Below are 10,844 nucleotides of genomic sequence, written 5' to 3'. Positions count from 1 at the left end.
TAAAAAAAATAATTGTTGACTAGTCGACTAATCAAAAAAAAAATCAATGACTGGTCGACCAGTTAAAACAATTATCTCTGACTAGTCGACCAATTACAAAATGATTTCTGACTAGTCAATTAATCGAAAAATATATGTATAAAATAAAAATAAAAATTGTTGACTAGTCGACTAATCAAAAAAATAATCACTGACTGGTCGACCAGTTAAAAAAATCCCTTATGAGTCAACTAATCGATAAAAAAATCGCTGTCTAATTTGGAAAACAAATGCTGACTCGTCGACTAATCACATTATGATTCCTGACTAGTCAACTAATCGAAAAAAAAAATCGCTGTAGAATCTGGGAAAAAAAATGCTGACTCGTCGACCAATCCCATTATGATTCCTGACTAGTCAATATAATCGAAAAAATTATGTTAATTTTTTTTTTTCAAATTGCTGACTAGTCTACTAATCAAAAAAATAATCACTGAGTGGTCAACCAGTTAAAAAAATTATCCCTGACTAGTCGACCAATTGCAAAATGATTCCTGACTAGTCAATTAATCGAAAAAATTATGTTTGAATTTTTTTTTTTCAATTGCTGACTAGTGGACTAATCAAAAAAATAATCACTGACTGGTCGACCAGTTAAAAAAATTATCGCTGACAAGTCGACCAATTACAAAATGATTTCTGACTAGTCAATTAATCGAAAAATATATGTGTAAAATAAAAATTTAAAATAGTTGACTAGTCGACTAATCGGAAAAAATACTTGCTGACTAGTCGACTAATCAAAAAATGCTGATTTGTCGACTACTCAAAAAAATAATAACTGCCTGGTCGACCAGTTAAAAAAAAATTGCAGGTGAGTCAAATAATCGAAAAAATTATCGCTGACTAGTCAACCAATTACAAAATGATTCTTGACTAGTCAATTAATCGTAAAAATTATGTATAAATAAAACAAATTAAATTTGTTGACTAGTCGACGAATCGGAAAAAATACTTGCTGACTAGTCGACTAATCAAAAAATGCTGACTTGTAGACTACTCAAAAAAATTATCACTGACTGGTCGACCAGTTAAAAAAAATCCCTTATGAGTCAACTAATCGGAAAAAAAATCGCTGTCGAATCTGCGAAAAATTGCTGACTCGTTCACCAATCACATTATGATTCCTGACTAGTCAATATAATTGAAAAAATTATGTTAACATTTTGTTTTCAAATTGCGGACTAGTCGACTAATCAAAAAAATAATCACTGACTGGTCAACCAGTTAAAAAAATTATCCCTGACTAGTCGACCAATTACAAAATTATTTCTGACTAGTAAATTAATCGAAAAAATTATGTTAGAATTTTTTTTTTCAATTGCTGAGTAGTTGACTAATCAAAAAAATAATCACTGACTGGTCGACCAATCAAACAAATTATTGCTGACTAGTCGACCAATTACAAAATGATTTCTGACTAGTCAATTAATCGAAAAATATATGTATAAAATGAAAATAAAAATTGTTGACTAGTCGACTAATCGGAAAAAATACTTGCTTATTAGTCGACTAATCAAAAAATTATGATTTGTCGACTACTCAAAAGAATAATGACTGCCTGGTGGAACAGTTAAAAAAAAATCCCAGATGAGTCAACTAATCGAAAAAATTATCGCTGACTAGTCAACCAATTACAAAATGATTCCTGACTAGTCAATTAATCGAAAAATTATATATAAAATAAGAGCAAAAATTTGTTGACTAGTCGACTAATCGGAAAAAATACTTGCTGACTAGTCGAATACCCTTATGAGTCAACTAATCGAAAAAAACATCGCTGTCTAATCTGGAAAAAAATGCTGACTCGTCGACTAATCACATTATGATTCCTGACTAGTCAATATAGTCGAAAAAATTATGTTTACATTTTTTGTCAAATTTCTGACTAGTCAACTAATCAAAAAAAATAATCACTGACTGGTCAACCAGTTAAAAAAATTATCCCTGACTATTCGACCAATTAAAAAATTATTCCTGACTAATCAAATAATCGAAACAAATGATGTTTAAAATTTAAAAAAAAATTGTTGACTAGGCGACTAATCGTAAAATAAATACTTGCTGACGAGTCGATCAATAAAAAAATGTTGACTTGTTGATTACTCAAAAAAAATTATGACTGCCTGGTCGACCAGTTAAAAAAAATCCCTGATGTTTCAACTAATCAAAAAAATTATCGCTGACTAATCAAACAATTGCAAAATGATTCCTGACTAGTCAATTAATTGAAAAAATTATGTATAAAATAAAAAACAAAAATTTGTTGACTAGTCGACTAATCAAAAAATGTTGACTTGTCGACTACTCAACAAATAATCACTGAGTGGTCAACCAGTTAAAAAAAGTATCCCTGACTAGTCGACCAATTACAAAATGATTCCTGACTAGTCAATTCATCGAAAAAAATTATGTTTAAAATAAAAACTATTTTTTTGACTATTCGCCTAATAGGAAAAAATACTTGCTGACTAGTCGACTAATCAAAAAAAGCTGACTTGTCGACTACTCAAAAAAATAATCACTGACTGGTCGGCCAGTTAAAAAAATGATCGCTGACTAGTTGACCAATTACAAAATGATTTGTGACTAGTCAATTAATTGAAAAAACTATGTTTAAAATAAAAACAATTTTTTTGACTAGTCGACTAATCGGAAAAAATACTTGCTGACTAGTCGACTAATCAAAAAATGCTGACTTGTCGACTACTCAAAAAAAAAATCACTGACTGGTTGACCGGTTAAAAAAAATCCCTTATGAGTCAAATAATTAAAAAAAAAAATCGCTGTCGAATCTGTAAAAAAAATGCTGACTCGTCCACCAATCACATTATGATTCCTGACTAGTCAATATAATCGAAAAAATTATGTTAACTTTTTTTTTTTCAAATTGCTGACTAGGCGACTAATCAAAAAAATAATCACTGACTGGTGGACCAGTTAAAAAAATTATCGCTGAAAATTCGACCAATTACAAAATGATTTGTGACTAGTCAATTAATTGAAAAAACTATGTTTAAAATAAAATAATTTTTTTTTGACTAGACGACTAATTGGAAAAAAATACTTGCTGACTAGTCGACTAATAAAAAAATGTTGACTTGTTGATTACTCAAAAAAATAATGACTGCCTGGTCGACCTGTTAAAAAAAAAATCCCACATGAGTCAAGTAATCGAAAAAATTATTGCTGACTAGTCAAACAATTACAAAATGATTCCTGAATAGTCAATTAATCAAAAAAATTATGTATAAAATTAAAAAACAAAAATTTGTTGACTAGTGGACTAATCGGAAAAAATACTTGCTGACTAGTGGACTAATCAAAAAATGCTGACTTGTCGACTACTCAAAAAAATAATCACTGACTGGTTGACCAGTTAAAAAAAATCCCTTATGAGTCAAATAATCCAAAAAAAAAATCGCTGTCGAATCTGGAAAAAAATGCTGACTCGTCCACCAATCACATTATGATTCCTGACTAGTCAATATAATCGAAAAAATTATGTTAAAATTTTTTTTTCCAAATTGCTGACTAGTCGACTAATCAAAAAAATAATCACTGACTGGTGGACCACTTAAAAAAATGATCGCTGACTAGTCGACCAATTACAAAATGATTTGTGACTAGTCAATTAACTGAAAAAACTATGTTTAAAATACAATTAAAAATTGTTGACTAGACGACTAATTGGAAAATAAATACTTGCTGACTAGTCGACTAATCAAAAAAAGCTGACTTGTCGACTACTCAAAAAAATAATCACTGACTGGTCGGCCAGTTAAAAAAATGATCGCTGACTAGTTGACCAATTACAAAATGATTTGTGACTAGTCAATTAATTGAAAAAACTATGTTTAAAATAAAAACAATTTTTTTGACTAGTCGACTAATCGGAAAAAATACTTGCTGACTAGTCGACTAATCAAAAAATGCTGACTTGTCGACTACTCAAAAAAATAATCACTGACTGGTTGACCGGTTAAAAAAAATCCCTTATGAGTCAAATAATAAAAAAAAAAAATCGCTGTCGAATCTGTAAAAAAAATGCTGACTCGTCCACCAATCACATTATGATTCCTGACTAGTCAATATAATCGAAAAAATTATGTTAACTTTTTTTTTTTCAAATTGCTGACTAGTCGACTAATCAAAAAAATAATCACTGACTGGTGGACCAGTTAAAAAAATTATCGCTGAAAAGTCGACCAATTACAAAATGATTTGTGACTAGTCAATTAATTGAAAAAACTATGTTTAAAATAAAATATTTTTTTTTTGACTAGACGACTAATTGGAAAAAAATACTTGCTGACTAGTCGACTAATAAAAAAATGTTGACTTGTTGATTACTCAAAAAAATAATGACTGCCTGGTCGACCTGTTAAAAAAAAAAACCCAGATGAGTCAAGTAATCGAAAAAATTATTGCTGACTAGTCAAACAATTACAAAATGATTCCTGAATAGTCAATTAATCGAAAAAATTATGTATAAAATTAAAAAACAAAAATTTGTTGACTAGTGGACTAATCGGAAAAAATACTTGCTGACTAGTCGACTAATCAAAAAATGCTGACTTGTCGACTACTCAAAAAAATAATCACTGACTGGTTGACCAGTTAAAAAAAATCTCTTATGAGTCAAATAATCCAAAAAAAAAATCGCTGTCGAATCTGGAAAAAAATGCTGACTCATCCACCAATCACATTATGATTCCTGACTAGTCAATATAATCGAAAAAATTATGTTAAAATGTTTTTTTTCAAATTGCTGACTAGTCGACTAATCAAAAAAATAATCACTGACTGGTGGACCACTTAAAAAAATGATCGCTGACTAGTCGACCAATTACAAAATGATTTGTGACTAGTCAATTAACTGAAAAAACTATGTTTAAAATACAATAAAAAATTGTTGACTAGACGACTAATTGGAAAATAAATACTTGCTGACTAGTCGACTAATAATAAAATGTTGACTTGTTGATTACTCAAAAAAATAATGACTGCCTGGTCGACCTGTTAAAAAAAATCCCAGATGAGTCAAGTAATCGAAAAAATTATTGCTGACTAGTCAAACAATTACAAAATGATTCCTGACTAGTCAATTAATCGAAAAATTATGTATAAAATTAAAAAACAAAAATTTGTTGACTAGTCGACTAATCGGAAAAAATACTTGCATACTAGTCGACTAATCAAAAAATGCTGACTTGTAGTCTAGTCAAAAAAATAATGACTGCCTCGTCGACCAGTTAAAAAAAAAAATCCCTGATGAGTCGACTAATGTAAAAAATAATCGCTGACTAGTGGACAAATTACAAAATGATTCCTGACTAGTCAATATAATCGAAAAAATTATGTTTAACATTTTTTTTTCAAATTGCTGACTAGTCGACTAATCAAAAAAATAATCACTGACTGGTCAACCAGTTAAAAAATTATCCCTGACAAGTCGACCAATTACCAAATGCTTCCTGATTAGTCAATTAATTGAAAAAATTATGTTTAAAATAAAATACATTTGTTGACTAGACGACTAATCGGAAAATAAATACTTGCTGACTAGTCGACTAATAAAAAAATGTTGATTTTTCGACTAGTCAAAAAAATAATCACTACCTGGTCGACCAGTTAAAAAAAATCCCTTATGAATCAACTAATCGAAAAAATTATCGCTGACTAGTCAACCAATTACAAAATGATTCCTGACTAGTCGAATCGAAAAAATTATATATAAAATACAAAAATAAAAATGTGTTGACTAGTTGATGAATCGTAAAAAATACTTGCTGACTAGACGACTAATCAAAAAATGCTGACCAGTCAAAAAAATTAAAAAAATAAAAATCCCTAGTGAGTCAACTAATCGGAAAAATAATCGCTGACTAATCTGGAAAAAAATGCTGACTCGTCGAGTAATCAAAAAAAATAAAAATTGGTGCACTAAGCGAACAATAATGGTTGGTTGCAGCCCTACTTTGAACACTCCTGCTTTATGGAACCTAGACCTACGGTAAACACTTTTGTGTGCAATGATGGCTGCAGGCTCTCCCTGGTGTTGCACCTCGCAGCAGCGCAGCATCTTGTTGACATCTTTGTAAATATTTGCCTTCAATCACTTACTGGGAAGTTTCCATGTTGGAGTGCCAAGGGAGAATCTTTCATCAGAGTGTCCATATATGGACTCTCTCTCTCGGCGACTGTCTGGAAGAGAGCCTTTGTGAGGAGGAACTACTTTGTTTCCATTGCACAGGGTTGTAAAATGTCTTGACATGCTCTGTGAGAACACCACTCTGCATGTTGGGTCAGAGACCAGAAGAGGATGCTGCTCTTATCATGACAACAAGTTGTGTCGTGTGCAACAAAGATCATTGTAGAACAGAGAGTGATGCTCGTTTGTACTCTGAAGTGAGCGATCCTTCCTCTTGCACGGCGTTAACGCGTGGGAAAGGATGGCGGGCAGACATTCCACTGAGGTTTTGGTCGCAGACTGCCAGGGAGCCTCGGTGGTTTGGGCGCACTGAGGAATGTCCACTGCGCCTCCGCTCCACCTGCATTCTTACTGTGAGCACAGGCCCGGCCATTTATTTATAAAATGAACAAAAATGTCAGGCCCAGACAGTACTCGGATATCTTGGAAATAAAAAACACTCCCAATGATACATAACGTGTTTTTCCCACTATGGACTGGACTCTCACTATCATGTTAGATCCACTACGGACTGGACTCTCACACTATTATGTTAGATCCACTATGGACTGGACTCTCACTATCATGTTAGATCCACTACGGACTGGACACCCACTATTATGTTGGATCCACTATGGACTGGACTCTCACTATTATGTTAGATCCACTATGGACTGGACTCTCACTATTATGTTAGATCCACTATGGACTGGACTCTCACTATTATGTTAGATCCACTATGGACTGGACTCTCACTATTATGTTAGATCCACTATGGACTGGACTCTCACTATTATGTTAGATCCACTATGGACTTTACTCTCACTATTATGTTAGATCCACTATGGACTGGACTCTCACTATCATGTTAGATCCACTACGGACTGGACTCTCACACTATTATGTTAGATCCACTATGGACTGGACTCTCACTATCATGTTAGATCCACTACGGACTGGACTCTCACTATTATGTTAGATCCACTATGGACTGGACTCTCACTATTATGTTAGATCCACTATGGACTGGACTCTCACTATTATGTTAGATCCACTATGGACTGGACTCTCACTATTATGTTAGATCCACTATGGACTGGACTCTCACTATTATGTTAGATCCACTATGGACTGGACTCTCACTATTATGTTAGATCCACTATGGACTTTACTCTCACTATTATGTTAGATCCACTATGGACTGGACTCCACTATTATGTTAGATCCACTATGGACTGGACTCTCACTATTATGTTAGATCCACTATGGACTGGACTCTCACTATTATGTTAGATCCACTATGGACTGGACTCTCACACTATTATGTTAGATCCACTATGGACTGGACTCTCACACTATTATGTTGGATCCACTATGGACTGGACTCTCACTATTATTTTGGATCCACTATGGACTGGACTCTCACTATTATGTTAGATCAACTATGGACTTGACTCTCACTATTATGTTAGATCCACTATGGACTGGACTCTCACTATTATGTTGGATCCACTATGGACTGGACTCTCACACTATTATGCTAGATCAACTATGGACTTGACTCTCACTATTATGTTAGATCCACTATGGACTGGACTCTCACTATTATGTTGGATCCACTATGGACTGGACTCTCACTATTATGTTAGATCCACTATGGACTGGACTCTCACTATTATGTTAGATCCACTATGGACTGGACTCTCACTATTATGTTAGATCCACTATGGACTGGACTCTCACTATTATGTTAGATCCACTACGGACTGGACTCTCACTATTATGTTAGATCCACTATGGACTGGACTCTCACTACTATGTTAGATCCACTATGGACTTTACTCTCACTATTATGTTAGATCCACTATGGACTGGACTCTCACTATTATGTTAGATCCACTATGGACTGGACTCTCACTATTATGTTAGATCCACTATGGACTGGACTCTCACACTATTATGTTAGATCCACTATGGACTGGACTCTCACTATTATGTTAGATCCACTATGGACTGGACTCTCACACTATTATGTTAGATCCACTATGGACTGGACTCTCACACTATTATGTTAGATCCACTATGGACTTGACTCTCACTATTATGTTAGATCCCCTATGGACTGGACTCTCACTATTATGTTAGATCCACTATGGACTGGACTCTCACTATTATGTTAGATCCACTATGGACTGGACTCTCACACTATTATGTTAGATCCACTATGGACTGGACTCTCACTATTATGTTAGATCCACTATGGACTGGACTCTCTCACTATTATGTTAGATCCACTATGGACTTGACTCTCACTATTATGTTATATCCACTATGGACTGGACTCTCACACTATTATGTTAGATCCACTATGGACTGGACTCTCACACTATTATGTTAGATCCACTATGGACTGGACTCTCAGTATTATGTTAGATCCACTATGGACTGGACTCTCACTATTATGTTAGATCCACTATGGACTGGACTCTCACACTATTATGTTAGATCCACTATGGACTGGACTCTCACTATTATGTTAGATCCACTATGGACTGGACTCTCACACTATTATGTTAGATCCACTATGGACTGGACTCTCACACTATTATGTTAGATCCACTATGGACTTGACTCTCACACTATTATGTTAGATCCACTATGGACTGGACTCTCACACTATTATGTTAGATCCACTATGGACTGGACTCTCACACTATTATGTTAGATCCCCTATGGACTGGACTCTCACTATTATGTTAGATCCACTATGGACTGGACTCTCACACTATTATGTTAGATCCACTATGGACTGGACTCTCACTATTATGTTAGATCCACTATGGACTGGACTCTCACACTATTATGTTAGATCCACTATGGACTGGACTCTCACTATTATGTTAGATCCACTATGGACTGGACTCTCACACTATTATGTTAGATCCACTATGGACTGGACTCTCACACTATTATGTTAGATCCACTATGGACTGGACTCTCACACTATTATGTTAGATCCACTATGGACTGGACTCTCACTATTATGTTAGATCCACTATGGACTGGACTCTCACACTATTATGTTAGATCCACTATGGACTGGACTCTCACTATTATGTTAGATCCACTATGGACTGGACTCTCACACTATTATGTTAGATCCACTATGGACTGGACTCTCACACTATTATGTTAGATCCACTATGGACTGGACTCTCACACTATTATGTTAGATCCACTATGGACTGGACTCTCACACTATTATGTTAGATCCACTATGGACTGGACTCTCACACTATTATGTTAGATCCACTATGGACTGGACTCTCACACTATTATGTTAGATCCACTATGGACTGGACTCTCACACTATTATGTTAGATCCACTATGGACTGGACTCTCACACTATTATGTTAGATCCACTATGGACTGGACTCTCACACTATTATGTTAGATCCACTATGGACTGGACTCTCACACTATTATGTTAGATCCACTATGGACTGGACTCTCACTATTATGTTAGATCCACTATGGACTGGACTCTCACACTATTATGTTAGATCCACTATGGACTGGACTCTCACACTATTATGTTAGATCCACTATGGACTGGACTCTCACTATTATGCTAGATCCACTATGGACTGGACTCTCATTTTCTCAAAAATCGACAGTGCGCCTTAAAACCCAATGCGCCTTATGCATGTATTAATTCTGGTGGTGCTTACCGACCTCGAAGCAATTTCATTTGGTACGTGGTGTAATGAGAAGTGTGGTGAGAAGATGGCAGTCACACATAAGAGATACGTGTGGCTGTTCAATAAATGACGCTAGCAAGTGCATGTGAGCAAGCAACACCAAAACTTTGACATTTCGTTGAGAATATCGAACATTACACACAGTGCTCAAAAATCTGTCAAAATGTTTTAGTAGGACTAAAACACCTATTAGGCCAGTCTAGTACCCGCACTCTTTTACTATGAAGCCACGCTTGGCATTGTCTTGCTGAAATAAGCAGGGGCGTCCATGGTAATGTTGCTTGGATAGCAACATATGTTGCTCCAAAAGCTGTATGTACCTTTCAGCATTAATGGTGCCTTAACAGATGTGTAAGTTACCCATGTCTTGGGCACTAATACACCCCCATACCATCACACATGCTGGCTTTTACACTTTGTGCCTAGAACAATCCGGATGGTTCTTTTCCTCTTTGGTCCGGAAAAAACGACGTCCACAGTTTCCAGAAACAATTTGAAATGTGGACTCGTCAGACCACAGAACACTTTTCCACTTTGCATCAGTCCATCTTAGATGAGCTCGGGCCCAGCGGAGCCGGCGGCGTTTCTGGGTGTTGTTGATAAATGGCTTTAGCTTTGCATAGGAGAGTTTTAACTTGCACTTACAGATGTAGCGACCAACTGTAGTTACTGACAGTGGTTTTCTGAAGTGTTCCTGAGCCCATGTGGTGATATCCTTTACACACCGATGTGGCTTTTTGAAGCAGTACCGCCTGAGGGATCCAAGGTGCGTAATATCATGGCTTACGTGCAGTGATGAAATAAAATAAAAAATAAAATGACAGCCAGTCGTGTGAAGAACCTGAGCGGC

This window comes from Entelurus aequoreus, linkage group LG10, assembly GCF_033978785.1.
Source record: "Entelurus aequoreus isolate RoL-2023_Sb linkage group LG10, RoL_Eaeq_v1.1, whole genome shotgun sequence".
NCBI classification, from domain to species: Eukaryota; Metazoa; Chordata; class Actinopteri; order Syngnathiformes; family Syngnathidae; genus Entelurus; species Entelurus aequoreus.
This window is presented reverse-complemented; position numbering follows the sequence as displayed.